The sequence below is a fragment of the Procambarus clarkii genome, chromosome 77 (genome assembly GCF_040958095.1).
Source record: "Procambarus clarkii isolate CNS0578487 chromosome 77, FALCON_Pclarkii_2.0, whole genome shotgun sequence".
Taxonomy (NCBI): domain Eukaryota; kingdom Metazoa; phylum Arthropoda; class Malacostraca; order Decapoda; family Cambaridae; genus Procambarus; species Procambarus clarkii.
The window spans coordinates 15,340,068-15,357,506 of NC_091226.1; the positions used below are offsets into that span (position 1 = coordinate 15,340,068).

The window sequence follows — 17,439 nt, forward strand, 5'->3', positions numbered from 1 at the left end:
TTCTAGTCTAATCTCTCGCCCGTTTAATATTACTATCGTTTAATACTAATTATCGTTTAATATTAATTATCGTTTAATATTAATTATCGTTTACCATTTTATATCATACACTTGTATTTAGCTGTTATATATTGAGTAATTGAAGGAGCTCTTGGATTATCTGGTGACTGGGGTGGGCGATGTCCTACAGTTCTTGAATAACTATAGATTAGGTATTTCATTCACATGGGTTCTAGGAGACTCGAACGCTGGACCCTATGTGTGGGAGGCCAAAACTCTGTTGACCGAGCTATTGAGTAGACGTATCGATCTATCTGCAGTCTACATGTGTCTTCTACTAGTCTACAAATTTTAAAATTGTAGAATATGAAGTTGTATTGGCTTGCGGGCCGCTCCAAGCAACAGCCTGGTGGACCAAACTCTCACAAGTCAAGCCTGGGCTCGGGCCGGGCTTGGGGAGTAGAACAACTCCCAGAACCCCATCAACCAGGTATATGTGGGCCTGCGGGCCGCTCCAAGCAACAGCCTGGTGGACCAAACTCTCACAAGTCAAGCCTGGCCTCGGGCCGGGCTTGGGCAGTAGAACAACTCCCAGAACCCCATCAACCAGGTATATGTGGGCCTGCGGGCCGCTCCAAGCAACAGCCTGGTGGACCAAACTCTCACAAGTCAAGCCTGGCCTCGGGCCGGGCTTGAGCAGTAGAACAACTCCCAGAACCCCATCAAGCAGGTATATGTGGGCCTGCGGGCCGCTCCAAGCAACAGCCTGGTGGACCAAACTCTCACAAGTCAAGCCTGGCCTCGGGCCGGACTTGGGCAGTAGAAGAACTCCCAGAACCCCATCAAGCAGGTATATGTGGGCCTGCGGGCCGCTCCAAGCAACAGCCTGGTGGACCAAACTCTCACAAGTCAAGCCTGGCCTCGGGCCGGACTTGGGCAGTAGAAGAACTCCCAGAACCCCATCAAGCAGGTATATGTGGGCCTGCGGGCCGCTCCAAGCAACAGCCTGGTGGACCAAACTCTCACAAGTCAAGCCTGGCCTCGGGCCGGACTTGGGCAGTAGAAGAACTCCCAGAACCCCATCAACCAGGTATATGTGAGCCTGCGGGCCGCTCCAAGCAACAGCCTGGTGGACCAAACTCTCACAAGTCAAGCCTGGCCTCGGGCCGGGCTTGGGCAGTAGAAGAACTCCCAGAACCCCATCAACCAGGTATTGGGAATGAACTTGTAAAGTAGTAGTTGTGATTTTGTGATGAGGTTAAAGCAATCTTAGTTTGCCAAAAGCTATTTTGTTTGTTACAAATGCGAATTTTGATTTTTTGTTGTGTTGAACGTGTCTTGAAACCCACGTCTTGGAGAAAGGAGTTAGGTACATATATAGGAAGAGAATAGGTAAAGAAATGGAGAAAAGCAGGATGATGAGAGTAGGGATAGAAGGAGGAAGGGGAAAATTAAGGATATATGGAGGGATTGATTCACCCTATGCCCCTGTTACCTAACAGTAAAATAGGTACCTGGGAGTTAGTCAGCTGTCACGGGCTGCTTCCTGGGAGTGAAGACCTGGTTTAGGACCGAGCCGCGGGGACACTAAAGCCCCGAAATCATCTCAAGATAACCTCAAGGGAAGAAAGGAAAGAAAGGAGGAGATAGATGGAGCAATAGAGTAAATATATTGAAGGAATTCACTGACTTCAATTCCTCGTTTCCTCTCCATCACATAAAAACATAATCACACATCTTCAAGCACATTAACGACGCCACAGCTCCAGAAATGATCTTCCACACCAAATTACAATCAAAACGAGATTTGATTGATTGATGAAGATTAAGCCACCCAAGAGGTGGCACGGGCATGAATAGCCCGTAAGTGGTGACCCTTTTGAGCCATTACCAGTATCAAGAGCCGATACTGGAGATCTGTGGAGGTGCGACTGCTCCCTGCGTGACGGGAGATGTCTCCCGTGTCAAAACGAGGAAAGCCAAAGCTATATAAGTGTGTCTTAGAACACTCAGATTAATATCAGCTGGAATAGACAATGCCCAGTTCCAGGAGAATGATAATTATTGCCGTAATTACCTCGCTAATCTTGTTTAATGTTTTCCTCTAGTCTAGGCGTCAGGTTGTGAAGATGTATTTTAATATTCTCAATGTAATTATGGCATATTTTAGTGCAGTTTTTCGTATAACGTTGATTAATGGTGGGTTTATAGAAGGGTTATCTTATCTTGAGGTTATCTTGAGATGATTTCGGGGCTTTTAGTGTCCCCGCGGCCCGGTCCTCGACCAGGCCTCCACCCCCAGGAAGCAGCCCGTGACAGCTGACTAACACACAGGTACCTATTTACTGCTAGGTAACAGGTGCATTCAGAGTGAAAGAAACTTTGCCCATTTGTTTCTGCCTCGTGCGGGAATCGAACCCGCGCCACAGAATTACGAGTCCTGCGCGCTATCCGCCAGGCTACGAGGCCCCCTCTGTCTGTGTGTGTGTGTGTGTGTGTGTGTGTGTGTGTGTGTGTGTGTGTGCGTGCGCGCGTGTGCGCGCGCGCGCGCGCGTGCGTGCGTGCGGGCGTTCACTGCTGAACGATGTTCAAGACAAAAGTATTCTTTCTGGTTGTTTCGTGGTGGTGTTTGGGTCATTAAGGCCATCTATGGTGGCCTTAATGACCCCAAAGAGGATGATAGACCTCAAGGCCAACTCTAAACCTATTGATCAACCACATTGTTATTGCTCGGGTGATTTGCCATTTCAATCACTCAATTCAAACTTATTGACCGGCCGCGGCCAGCCAGTCTTTAGTTAAAAATTTATTGCATTCATCACCATTAAAGTGATGATTTACGGCGTTGACACACTCTTGATTCTTCACTGATTACCGCTTTGTATGAATTGGCTCAGTGCGCATCTCGTGCTTCACTTTAGTGGGGGCATCAATGTCTTTTGTTTGTGTCGCTGATGTGATTGGCCCTCTATTGTTTCTGGGTGATTTGTCATCGTGTAGTATTTCCACTTTGGGTATAAGTCTTAGTGTGGTATTTCCACTTTGGGTATAAGTCTTAGTGTGGTATTTCCACTTTGGGTATAAGTCTTAGTGTGGTATTTCCACTTTGGGTATAAGTCTTAGTGTGGTATTTCCACTTTGGTTCTGACAGTCTTAGTGTCGTATTTCCATTTTGGTTATAAGTCTTAGTGAAGTATTTCCACTTTGGGTATAAGTCTTAGTGAAGTATTTACAGTTTGGTTATAAGTCTTAAGTGTCGTATTTCCACTTTGGTTATGACAGTCTTAGTGAAGTATTTACAGTTTGGATAAGACGAGTCTTGTGTAAATATCTTAGTTAAGTAAGGCTCCTACTCTTCATAGATGTCCTGGTTAAAGTGAGGGTGTCCCAGAGTGGTCTTAGATAAGAGAGAGTTTCACGAACTTGTCATTTTTTAACGCAAACCTTTGTCAATTTGTCCCATTTTTTTTTAAGATCATGAGTCAGATGGGACCTCTGATGTCTCATTCTTATCATGATAGTTCCTTATTTCCTCTGCTCTTATATATTTGTACGCGCTTCTCACAGGATCACCCAAGCACTGGTAGAGTGTCGGTTTCGCTTCATGCAGGTCGGCGTTCAATCCCCGATCGTCGGGCACCATTCCTTTCCCTCCGTCCCATCCCAAATCCTTATATCCTGACCTCTTCCCAGTGCTATATAGTCGTAATGGCTTGGTGCTTTGTTCTAATAGCTCCCATCCCATGTGACAGAGGTGATAGTTTAGTTGGGGATAGTTAAAGTAGTTGGGCATTGTTCCTTCATTATCTTAATCAAGTTGTTAGTCTGTCCTTTATCCCCTTAGTGGTGTCATAGTCATACAGACCCTTTCCTTAGCCCTTTCTCCTGATATTGACAGTAAAATCTTGCTGTTGGTGTTGGCTTTCTGCATCACTTTCTCCTCAGCAAGAGAAAAGAGACAGAAGTAATATTGTTCCTGATTATGTCTACGGCTGATTGGAAGACATTTGATTGGGTCTGTTTCGAGAATAAACCCATGAACAAATCCACAAGGGCCGTGACGAGGATTCGAACCTGCGTCCGAGATCATCTCAGAAATGCCTGAATCGACTGTGCTTCGACATGGTCAAAAAGAGTTGAAACTAGAAGTTGTACCTAACTTTGATCCTGCAGCCTCTCCGAGACACAAACCAGGGTTTTACACAACTCCCCCCTGCACTCGAGCTATGTCAATAGGCCGTTGTACCTCTTCGCCCTTACTTCATTACACACAGAAATCACAATAGCGTGATGTATCAGATGAACAAATCCACAAGGGCCGTGATGAGGATTCGAACCTCCGTCCTTGTGGATTTGTTCATTTGATACATCACGCTATTGTGATTTCTGTGTGCAATAACCCCACATTTCCCGGTCGAGAGTTCAAAGCTAAATGACTATTACATAAGTTAAAAAAAAAATGGAAAAATGTGTAAACTTGGGAAATTTAAGTAAAAGTAAGTTTACTTTTACTTAAATTTACTTACTTTTTAAATTTTACTTACTTTTTAAAAAGGAAATTTAAGTAAAGTAAAACAATGTGAAGGTAGAATGAGAGGTGCACAAAACAACCAATAAAATTTGTTTTTAATCCCAGTCATCAAGACACGGGATAAAAAGTTAGATTAAACTCCCAGCTGAAATTAGATCACCAGATTAGCACCAATCGGCAAGCGGAGGCCAATAACAGCATCTATGACATTTCAGCCCCCTATTGCAAGACTCCGAATAATTCACAGTTGCAACTCGGGTGCTGTGTGATCATCTATAGCTTGCAATATGCAATACAGTTTTGACCTGCAAACCCAGACTATTTTCGTCTATAAACACATTGTCAATCCTTATTCGTTTATTTTAAATATAAATGTTTATTTAGGTAAGGTACATACATAGAGATTTTACAAAGTTTGTTGGATTAATAGATAGAGCTAGTACATACAATGCCTAAAGCCACTATTACGCAAAGCGTTTCGGGCAATCTTTATGTGCAGGCGATGAGTCACAATAACAAGTTCAAGTTCAAGTATGTTTATTGAGACAAGAAATACATCTCAAAGGGATAGAGTAGCTTAGGCTATTTCTACCCCCCGGTCACAATAACGTGACTGAAGTATGTTGACCAGACCACACACTAATCGACTTGAGAATGGTCCAGGACGGACCGAAACGTCGTCGTCCCTTCAACTTCTAGTGTGTGGTCTGGTCAACAGTCTTTATGTCATTGATTTTAATTGGATTCGAAGACCCTTGAATCCATATTTTCTCCATTATTCAAAGTGGGGGTTATGGTATTTATTAGCTATAAAAAGGTATTTTGTTGGTTTTTGGTGTAATTCAAAAATGTATATGTGAAGTGTTGTGGGTAATTGAAGCCTCCGTCGGGTATTTCACTCCGGGAGTAGAAGTCAGAATGTTTTAATTATGTGTTTTGAATTTTCTGCTGGAATCCGAGAGATGTTGTATTTGTGTACGGGGAACTGTAACTAAATTATGTTTTCTGCCCTACGATGAAGAACTCTGTATTCTGCAGGCGAGGAGTCACAATAACGTGGCTGAAGTATGTTGACCAGATCACACACTAGAAGGTGAAGGGACGACGACGTTTCGGTCCGTCCTGGACCATTCTCAAGTCGATTGTGAGAAGGGTCCAGGACGGACCGAAACGTCGTCGTCCCTTCGCCTTCTAGTGTGTGGCCTGGTCAACTCTGTATTCTGTTTCCCCATAGAGAGTTCTGCATTCTGTCCCTCCGTGAAGAACTTGACTATGCACTCTAGCTATATCAAGACACACATACTTCAGAAGAAAGTATGTTATACTTTCTTATACTTCATACTTTCTTATACTTATACTTCAGTTATATAGCCAAGCTTACTTCTCATAATAATCTTACCTTATCTTATCTTACTCTTAACACACATTCTCGTAGATCATGAAAATAACTGAAGGCTTTCTATAATTACATTTTGTTTTAATTGTCGTCCACTTGGAGTGGACGATACAGCCTCGTTTCTTGCAGGTCGATGTTCGATTGCCGATTGTCCAAGGTAAGGTAATTATGAGGAGAAAGCACTAGCTATTACGACTAATATAGCGTTTGAAAGATATATGAGGAGGATATAGTGTTGGATGGAGGAAAGGAATGGTGCCTAACCACTTGGACGCTTGGGGATTGAACACAGACCTGCAAGAAGCATGACCGTCGCTTTACCGTCCAACCCAAGTGGTTGGGTATCGTTTCTTCATTAATTTTTCATATCCTAGCTCCTGTCTTGTCGATGATAAGTCACAATAACGTGGCTGAAATATGTTGACCAGACCACACACTAGAAAGTGAAGGGACGAAGACGTTTCGGTCCGTTCTGGACCGTCCTGGGAGTCGGTCGGCCGAGCAGACAACACGCTGGACTTGTGATCCTGTGGTCCTGGGTTCGATCCCAGGCGCCGGCGAGAAACAATGGGCAGAGTTTCCTTCACCCTATGCCTCTGTTACCTAGCAGTAAAATAGGTACCTGGGAGTTAGTCAGCTGTCACGGGCTGCTTCCTGGGGGTGGAGGCCTGGTCGAGGACCGGGAAGCAAGGACACTAAGCCCCGAAATCATCTCAAGATAACCAAGAACCATTCTCAAGTCGATTCCTGTCTTATCCTCCTATCCGCAGGCTCTATCCTGGCCTTAGATTCCGTCCATCAGCTACAGAGTCATCCTAGTTCTCTGCTTCATAATTTCCAATATATTTTAAAGCTCTAAAAACCAGTGAATCATTTTAAAAACAATGTTTATAGAGTTTGAGCAACACGGACGTACTTTGCTTTGCTTTGAACTAGGCAAAGAACTCTGTCTAGTTCTTTGCCTTTGAACTAGACTTTGCCTATAGGCCTATAAGTCTAGTTCGTAGACTATCTATAAGTCTAGTTCGTAGACTATCTATGTCTAGTTCGTAGACTATCTATAAGTCTAGTTCGTAGACTATCTATAAGTCTAGTTCGTAGACTATCTATAAGTCTAGTTCGTAGATTATCTATAAGTCTAGTTCGTAGACTATAAGTCTAGTTCGTAGACTATAAGTCTAGTTCGTAGACTATCTATAAGTCTGGTTCGTAGACTATCTATAAGTCTAGTTCGTAGACTATCTATAAGTCTAGTTCGTAGGCTATCTATAAGTCTAGTTCGTAGACTATCTATAAGTCTAGTTCGTAGACTATCTGTAAGTCTAGTTCGTAGACTATCTATAAGTCTAGTCCTGGTCGTAGATGGTATATAGATCCATTCTGAGTCCTGAACTACATATATCTATTGAGTCCTGAACTACATATATCTATTGAGTCCTGAACTACATATATCTATCGAGTCCTGAACTACATATATCTATTGAGTCCTGAACTACATATATCTATTATATTACGGATCGGGGTTATACTCTGTGATAACACGGGTTTTTAGGTACCGTTGGGTGTGTGTGTGGGGTATACCTTGAGTATACCTGGACTGGGTTCTGGGGTTTTACTCTTCCAAGCCCGGTTGGGGGCCAGGCTTGACTTGAGATAACTTGGGGCCAGATTCACGAAGTAGTTACGCAAGCATTTACGAACCAGTACAGCTTTCCTCAATCTTTGGCGGCTTTGTTTACAGTTATTAAACAGTTAATGAGCTCCGAAGCACCAGGAGGCTGTTTATAACAATAACAACAGTTAATTGGCAAGATAATCATGCTATAATTCACACCTGCGTCTATAATTGGTGAGAAAATATCACACCAGAACGATCGACAAACACGCGCACGCACACGCACACGCAAATGTTGAGTTGATTAACAGTTGAGAGGAGGGACCAAAGAGCCAGAGCTCATCCTCCGCAAGTACAACTAGGTGAGTACGTACATGCACGCACGCACGCACGCGTGCACACGGCCCTTGCGGCTGAGTGGACAGCGCTCGGGGGTCGTAATCCCAATGGCCTGGGTTCGATTCTTGGCGGAGGCTGGAACCAATGGGCAGAGTTTCTTTCACCCTGATGCCCCCCTGTTACCTAGCAGTAAATAGGTACCTGGGAGTTAGACAGCTGCTACGGACTGCTCCCTGGGAGTGTGTGTGTGTGTGTGTGTGTGTACTCACCTAGTACTCACCTAGTTGTGTTTGCGGGGGTTGAGCTCTGGTTCTTTGGTCCCGCCTCTCAACCGTCAATCAACAGGTGTACAGATTCCTGAGCCTATTGGGCTCTATCATATCTACACTTGAAACTGTGTATGGAGTCAGCCTCCACCACATCACTGCCTAATGGATTTCATTTGTCAACCACTCTGACACTAAAAAAGTTCTTTCTAATATCTCTGTGGCTCATTTGGGCACTCAGTTTCCACCTGTGTCCCCTTGTGCGTGTTCCCCTTGTGTTAAATAGCCTGTGTTTATAGTGCATTGTGTGTGTGTGTGTTTTAAGAGAGAAATATATTCATAGTGCACATAATGGATGAAAAATATATTGCTTAGAAAGGAGGGGTCCAAGAGCTAATAACTCGACTCTGCAGACACATATAGTGAGTACAAATAGTAAATACACACACACACACACACACACACACACACACACACACACACACACACACACACACACACACACACACACACACACACACACACACACTGTAAAGAAATTAACACCCACATCATCCCCCTCCCCCCCCAACATGACCATACCCCAACATACCATGCCACATTTCCCATGTTTATCAACATAATCACCCCAGAAAAGCACACACACAACTCATACCCCTCATCATTCCATTACCTTCAATGCATTAACCCTTCGTGCTGCAAATCATCTTGCAGAAGGCAGCTATTCCACTGTGCAATCGTCGTCTTAAAACCCAAAAATCGGGTTCTGTCAATATTAATATTTCCACAATACCTTTAATTATACATTTTCAAGAGGACTGTATCAGCGCCGAGCCGTCACAAGATCTATCAGGCCAGCTGTTACACAATAGATTTTCTTACGTATTGGAAAGCACCTAAAACTCAAATCCTCTTGAATATATGTTGTAACTTGTCAATCACGTTAATATCGGTTCTATTCAAGCAATATTCGCTTTGAAGACAGGGGACTTTTCTTTAAGATGATTCAAAGTAGTTACTATCTCGAACACCAGCTGCGATGTTTGTCTACACAAGCACAATTCGGGGTGATTAATGGTGATTGAAATGGCTTTTAAGGGCGGGGCTGCGTCTGGGAAGAAAGGGACACACTCGGTTCCCTCTTGAAGAGGAGATAAACTCGCAAAACTCGCAGCTCTTCCTCTCAGTCACAGCACTGAGCGGATACTGAGCACTCCTTCCTCGCTCTACCTACAGGCCGGGAGGATGCTCACGCGCACACGCACGCTCCCCCGCCCCCACCCCCTTCCCACCACCCCCCCACCCTTTCTCTCTTTACACACAAACTCTATGCACATGTAATTTTGATTGATTCATGGCAGTTCAACAACCCAAAGGCTATGGGTACATTCTCAATGCTCTAGACTATTTTGAGTATGAGTTACTCATGAGTATGAGTGAGTTAGAGAGTATGGATTACTGACCCATAATATGGTTACTGTCTTGAAGGAGATGGGGTCTATGTGGGTCATCAATATAATTCCTGCAAAAAAAAATCAATATGATTAAGGTGTTTCGCCAATTTTTGGATATTATAGATGTAAACAATTCTGGTTCTTGTTGTTCCTACTCCCTCTTCTTCCTCCTTATTCTTATTCTTCATTTGTCTTCTGCCAAATTGTTTTTATCGCTTCCCTTCATTCTTTTTCTTCCATCTCATTGTTCTTCAATTTCATTTCTTCCTGATTTTTTTTATCTGCTCATTTCCCCTTATTCCCCAAAACACATACATACACATAAGAGGAAAAATAGATTGGTTAGAAAGGCGGGGTCCAAGAGCTAAATCCCTCGATTCTACAGCCACAATAGCAAATACAAATCATAAACACACACACACACATTTAAGAAGTCAGGATATGTATCTGAGACAATTATGCTCTTAAAATTATATAAATCAGAGAATTGTAGACTTGGAATCGAAGAAGAGAGAACCTGGAAAGAATGAGAAACTGAAAATACAAGCCAGAAACTAGACGGGAAACACAGCTTTAGATTGGACGTAGTCATGGATAGCTAAATTGGTCCAAGATGCAGGTCTGGAAATGCGAATGGAGGTGTTCCAGTGGTCCAGAAGACATTTCTGTATGTCTGGAAATGTGACAGTAGGTGTTCCAGTGGTCCAGAAGGCATTTCTGTATGTCTGGAAATGTGACAGTAGGTATTCCAGTGGATCAAAAGGCATTTCTGTCTGTAAGTGTGACAGTAGGTATTCCAGTGGATCAAAAGGCATTTCTGTCTGTAAGTGTGACAGTAGGTGTTCCAGTGGTCCAAAAGGCATGTCTGTCTGAAAATGTGACAGTAGGTGTTCCAGTGGTTCAGAAAGCATGTCTGTCTATCTGTAAGTGTGACAGGTGGTGTTCCAGTGGTCCAAAAGGCATTTCTGTATGTCTGGAATTGTGACAGGAGGTGTTCCAGTGGTCCAAAAGGCATTTCTGTATGTCTGGAATTGTGACAGAGGGTGTTCCAGTGGTTCAGAAAGCATGTCTGTCTGTCTGGAAGTGTGACAGTAGGTGTTTCCATGTTCCAAGAGGCACGTCTGGAAGTAAACAATTCAGGAGCTTTGAAGCACTATGAGGTTGTTTATAAAACGTATAACCTTTAATTATGAAGTTCCGAAGCTCGTAAACAATTTAGTATATGTAAACAAAGCCGCCATGGTCGATGAAAGATGCACTGGTTTCGTAAGTGGCTGAATAAATGCTTCATGAATCCTGTTCCCAGGACATGAGTCTGGAAACTGGTCTCCATACGACCTTCAAGATGAGTCACGTTGATGTTATCATCAGTCCTTTAAGTAAGATTAAACTTTGAAGCTTGATACTCTTTCCTATTATATAAATAAATGCAAAAATGTAATCCTCTTTTATATATATAATTTAAAAGAGATTTATATATCATGCCTTTTAATTGAGACAAGTTCTCAATATTATCATCACGTACAGCGATCGTAATGAGCCACAGAGATATTAGAAATAACTTTTTCAGTGTCAGAGTAGTTGACAAATGGAATGTATTAGGCAGTGCTGTGGTGGAGGCTGACTCCATACACAGCTTCAAGTGTAGATATGATAGAGTCCGATAGGCTCAGGAACCTGTACACCTGTTGATTGACAGTTGAGTTGCCCCTGTTGACACACTGTTTTCAGCAAGGGTCACATGGGCCAGGGGCCAGATTCACGAAGCAGTTACGCAAGCACTTACGAACCTGGGGCCAGATTCACGAATCAGTTACGCAAGCACTTACGAAAGTGTACATCTTCCCTCAATCATTGACGGCTTTGGTTACATTTATTAAACAGTTTACAAGCATGAAAACTTGCCAATCAACTGTTGTTATTGTTATAAACAGCCTCCTGGTGCTTCGGAGCTCATTAACTGTTTAATAATTGTAAACAAAGCCGCCAAAGATTGAGAACAGATGGACAGGTTCGTAAATGCTTGCGTAACTGCTTCGTGAATCTAGCCCTTGATTCATTCAGCATTTATGCAACCATTTACGAAGCCTGTACATCTCTCTACAATCTTGACGACATTTTTTCATGTTTATTAAACAGTGTGAGGTTCGAAATAATATGGAGTTGTTTACAACAAAAATAACCTTGGGTTGTGAAGTTTCGAAGCTCGTAAACTGTTTATTAAATGTAAACTAAGTCACTATGATTAAAGAAACATGTGTTTTGAGGTTAATGACTACGACCATCAGGTCTAATTAAGCTCTCGTTACTAAACGTAAGATCTATAACCACCAAAGCTTTCAACTGTGATTATATCCAGCAAGAACACTTAATATGAGACGTTGCATGGAATATTGCAGTGAACACATCATGCAACCCGTTCTCGCACTTTCTTACAGTCAATATTGACTTATTAAATAAGTGCATATGTGACATACTAATTGATTGTGAATATTTTAGTTTACCTTGAAAAGCTTCATTGAAAACACCGACCTTATCTAACCTTCTTAGTATGTTAAGCATCTTATTACTTCGTAATTACAATTATTACTTAACCTATACCTACAATAGGTTAAGTAATAATTGTAATTACGAAGCAATAAGATGCTTATCTTAACATACTAAGAAGGTTAGGTAAGGTCGGTTTTTTCTATGAAGCTTTTCAAGGTAAACTAAAATATTCACGATAAATTAGTATGTACACATATGCACTTATTTAATTAGTCAATTATTGACTGTAAGAAAGTGCGAGAACGGGTTGCATCATGTTAGAGGTGTGCAATACTCTACCACTCTACTGTGAAGTCTCTTACAATGTGCTTGCAATCAAGTCTCTTCTCAGGTCCTTGCTGTACCTTTCCACATGGAAAGACCTCCACTAATATACTCCAGCTTCAGAGTGTTTTAATTTCTCGTGTGTATCACTATGAACTCTCCATTTTCTCTCACTTCTGTCACGTTTAATAGGCAATATGAATAGACACTCACGGTCCCATCTGGTCACCATTTGGTCCGGGAGACATCTCCCGTCACGCAGGGTGCAGTCGCACCTCCACAGATCTCCAGTATCATCTATTGATACTGGTGATGGCTCAAAAGGGCCACCACTTACGGGCTATTCATGCCCGTGCCACCTTTTGGGTGGCTTCATCTTCATCTTAACACATTCACAAGGGAGACATCTCCCGTCATGCAGGGTGCATTCGCACCTCCACAGATCTCCAGTATCAGCTCTTGATACTGGTAATGGCTTAAAAGGGCCACCACTTACGGGCTATTCATGCCCGTGCCACCTTTTGGGTGGCTTAATCTTCATCAATCAATCAATAGACACTATCCCACGGTGGGATGGGAGGAAGGGAGAGGGCACAAGCCATGGCCTTCACAAGGGGAACAATGGGATAGTGGCTATCTTGAGGTTATCTTGATGTTTTCGGGGCTTTAGTATCCCCGCGGCCCGGTCCTCGACCAGGCCTCCACCCCCAGGAAGCAGCCCGTGACAGCTGACTAACACCCAGGTACCTATTTTACTGCTAGGTAACAGGGGCATAGGGTGAAAGAAACTCTGCCCATTGTTTCTCGCCGGCGCCTAGGATCGAACCCAGGACCACAGGATCACAAGTCCAGCGTGCTGTCCGCTCGGCCGACCGGCTCTCCTCTATCCCACAATCAACTTGAGAATGGTCCAGGACGGACCGAAACGTCGTCGTCCCTTCACTTTCTAGTGTGTGGTTTTGTCAACATATTTCAGCCACGTTATTGTGACTCCTCGTCTGCAATAGTGGGGTTAAATGAACAAATCCACAAGGGCCGTGACGAGGATTCGAACCTGCGTCCGGGAGCATCCCAGACACTCCCTTAATCGACTGTTCGGTTTGTGCCTCGGAGAGGCTACGGGATCCAGTAAGTTCAGTAGAGCTTCGGTTTCAACCCTTTTACCATGTCGTAGCTCAGTCGATTAAGGCAACGTCTGGGATGCTCTCGGAATTAGGTTCGAAACGTCGTCACGGCCCTTGTGGATTTGTTCATTTGATGCATCACGCAATTGTGATTTGTATGTGTAAATTCATTTAAAATGTTCGATTTGAGTGCATGCGCACTTGGTTAGTGCAAAAGTGCTTGTGTGTGTGTGTGTGTGTGTGTGTTAAAGAAAGCGTTTGTTTTATTTTAAGTGTGTGTACATGTGTATACATGAAATAACATGTAATGTACACAAGGCCTAATAAATTCCTGATTTCCATACATCTCTGTATTCTGCTGTATTGGGTCATTTCTCTCTAGATTCTCTAACTGATGACGCAATATTGTATTCGATTTACAGCCAAACAAATGAATATTTACAAACACAAACAAATAAATCCATTGTTTTTGTTTGAAAATATTATCTCCTTCCTTACATCTGTAATCCGCTGATACGTATTTCCAAATTGTATTAATCCAATCTGATCCTACAAAAAATAAATATTAAAAATGGAATAGTTAAAATTCCTATTTGTGTCAGACTTGTATTATTGTTGAGGCAATTAGGGTATCATTTCGTGTGCCAATTTCCATTTGGAACCTCTACCAATTATTTATCGGTGTTTTAACACCATCCACTTTTATTATATTACAAGTATTGTTCTATTTATGCCAAATATATATTTTATGAGGACAGTAATGAGACCGTTGTTATTTGGTTTGGTCAGGGGTAAGAGATTAATTTTGGCAGAAAAACATACATACATACACACATACACACACACACACACACACACACACACACACACACACACACACATACACACACACATACACACACACATACACACACACACACACACACATACACATACACACACACACACACACACACACACACACACACACACACACACACTGATTTTTTTTCTGAAATTCTGAATTTTTTTCTGAAATTCTGTAAGAATTTGTTTTCGCAAATTCTGGAAGAATTTTTTTCTCAAATTCTGGAAGAATTTTTTTCTCAAATTCTGGAAGAATTTTTTTCTCAAATTCTGGAAGAATTTTTTTCTCAAATTCTGGAAGAATTTTTTTCGCAAATTCTGGAAGAATTTTTTTCAGATTTTTTTTCGCAAATTTTTTCATTTTTTTCAGAATTTTGTTTTCTGAGAATTTTTTTGATAGAATTTTTTTTCTGAAAGAATTTTTTTGAGAATTTTTTTTCTGATAGAATTTTTTCAGTGTCAGTGTAGTTAACAAATGTAATGCATTAGGCAGTGATGTGGTGGAGGCTGACTCCATACACAGTTACAAATGTAGGAATGATAGAGTCCAGTAGGCTCAGGAACCTGTACACCAGTTGATTGACAGTTGAGAGGCGGGACCAAAGAGCCAAAGCTCAACCCCCGCAAGCACAAATAGGTGAGTACACACACACACACACACAGTTCCAGCAATCCACACTGTTTAAAATGTGTATTCCGGAATAGCATAGGGAATTAAAACCCCTTTTTTTCCTGTTTAAATGCGCACTTAGTCAACTCCGCAAGTCTCTGAATTATTTAAATCCAAAATCCAAAATTTAACGAGAAAACCCCAGCGGTAGGTACATGTATGCCAGGATGTACCTACCACTAATTCCAGAGTTGTGCATTTATAATCAAACACGATGCAAGTTAGAAAAGTCTTTCACCAACATTTCTTGCTGAGAGTGTTTGATATTCTTCTGATGTGAAAGATATTAGTTATTTAAATGAGCCAGCCAATCTTCCTGTTTAATTCGTGTTTGTAATAATGATATACGTCATATATGTACCATAGTACATATGTGACTTAATACAGGAATGAAGGTGACTGCAGAAGGCCTATTGGCCCATACGATGCAGCTCCTGGTGTCTCCATATCCTAATGGGTAATTAGACAATAGGATTTGTTACTATTGAATTTGGGCAAAGTGGAAAAAGGTTTAATATATGTTGCAAAGACAAAATAAACTAACCTAATTTTCTTAGGCCTAATAAACGGTATCTTAGGCCTAATATTGTACAAGTACTATTCTAGGACTATGAATATTTGTTAGTTTTTTAGCATTATTTCTGACTTTATAAAGTGAATAGTATCAAATTGTACTATATAACTATTTTATATGTCAATATATGTACTATGAGGCACATAGTTGCAAAAAGTACTATCTTAACAGCAGGATGGGTGGAATTAGCGTAGTTGATGAATACAATTAACTTGAATGTAATTAAATGATGAATTGATGATCTTTAACGTTCTTAAAGCCTTTCTTAACCTAATCTAACCTAAGTCAATCAAAGCAAATCCATCCTTGCCTGAACCTATCCCAATGAAACTTAATCTATCCAGACCCTTAAGTTTATTGCAATTAATTCTAACCTATGCAGACCTAAGGCTATCCTAACCTATGTTAATCTATCCTATCCACACATTAATCACTCTAACGTGATAGACATTGATGAGAACATCAACTGAAGTTCCACCACCTCAGGGCTCAAATTGATTTACTAATCTATTCTAAATTAACCCAATCAAACCCAAATCTATCTTAACCTTGTCCCATCTTAACCTTGTCCCATCTTAACTTTGTCCCATTCTAACCCTATCTTAACCCATTCCATTCTCACCTAGCAAATCCTAAGCACATTCCACCGAAACCAATTTTAAGCATATTCAAACCTGTCCTATCCTAACCTATCTTATACTATCCCAAGGGATGTATTACAATTAATACTTATATTACAGAGGACGGGAATAGGTAATAGGACGGTTTCTAAGAGTTTACAGGACAGGGGCTGGGAGTAAGGCCTCCTAACATTGACTATTTTTCTGGTAACTGTCATGTTTGCAAGTTATTAGTTACAGAACTTGTCGTTGTATTAAGGTCTTTGCTGTAATTGCTTGCTAGATTATTTAGTATCATCCTCAGTGGTGTAGTAGCATTATATATATTTATATAATTTTATAATTCTCTCTGTCTGTCTCTCTGTCTCTGTCTCTCTGTCTCTGTCTCTCTGTCTCTCTGTCTCTGTCTCTCTGTCTCTGTCTCTCTGTCTCTCTGTCTCTCTGTCTCTGTCTCTCTGTCTCTGTCTCTCTGTCTCTGTCTCTCTGTCTCTGTCTCTCTGTCTCTGTCTCTCTCTCTCTGTCTCTCTCTCTCTCTCTCTCTCTCTCTCTCTCTCTCTCTCTCTCTCTCTCTCTCTCTCTCTCTCTCTCTCTCTCTCTCCACCTTCCTTCTTATCCTTCGCCGCTGAAAATGTATTTCAACCCGTTTATTCTCCTCCTTTTCGCGTTTGTCTAGCCCGTTTTTCTCTTTTACTCTTCCTGTTTACTGCGTCGTCCCCTGCAGGTGTGCCGAGCTTGACTGCTCCTTTCTGGAGGGTCCTGGGGGAGTCCTAGGGGCTCCTGGAGGGTCCTGGGGGAGTCCTAGGGGTTGCTGGAGGGTCCTGGGGGCTCCTGGAGGCTCCTGGGGGCTCCTGGAGGCTCCTGGGGGCTCCTGGAGGCTCCTGGGGGCTCCTGGAGGCTCCTGGGGGCTCCTGGGGGATCCTGGAGGGTTCCTGGAGGGTTCCTGGGGGCTCCTGGAGGGTCCTGGGGGTTCCTGGATGGTCCTGTAGGGTCCTGGGGGCTTCTGGGGCTCCTGGGGGCTCCTGGGGGCTCCTGGAGGCTCCTTGAGGATCCTAAGGATGTAGCAGAGCATGAAGCCAAGGAGCTCTGCCGACGAGGGTGATGGGGCGAGAGGGAGGGAAGGAATGAATGAATGAAAGGAAGGAAATGGAGAGAGAGAGAGAGAGAGAGAGAGAGAGAGAGAGAGAGAGAGA

General features: G+C 42.4%; 1 protein-coding gene across 4 annotated transcripts in view; it reads right to left on the minus strand.

The window, feature by feature from the left end:
• LOC123747164 (mucin-17) overlaps positions 1 to 9,333 on the minus strand; it is a 143,210-nt gene extending 133,877 nt beyond the window's left edge. For all 4 annotated transcript variants that reach the window (XR_011224896.1, XR_011224895.1, XM_045729195.2 and 1 more), the window contains exon 1: positions 8,821 to 9,333. The gene's annotated coding sequence lies outside the window, so the exon portion shown is untranslated. The remainder of the gene's footprint in view (positions 1 to 8,820) is intronic.
• Between the last annotated feature and the right edge of the window lie 8,106 nt (positions 9,334 to 17,439).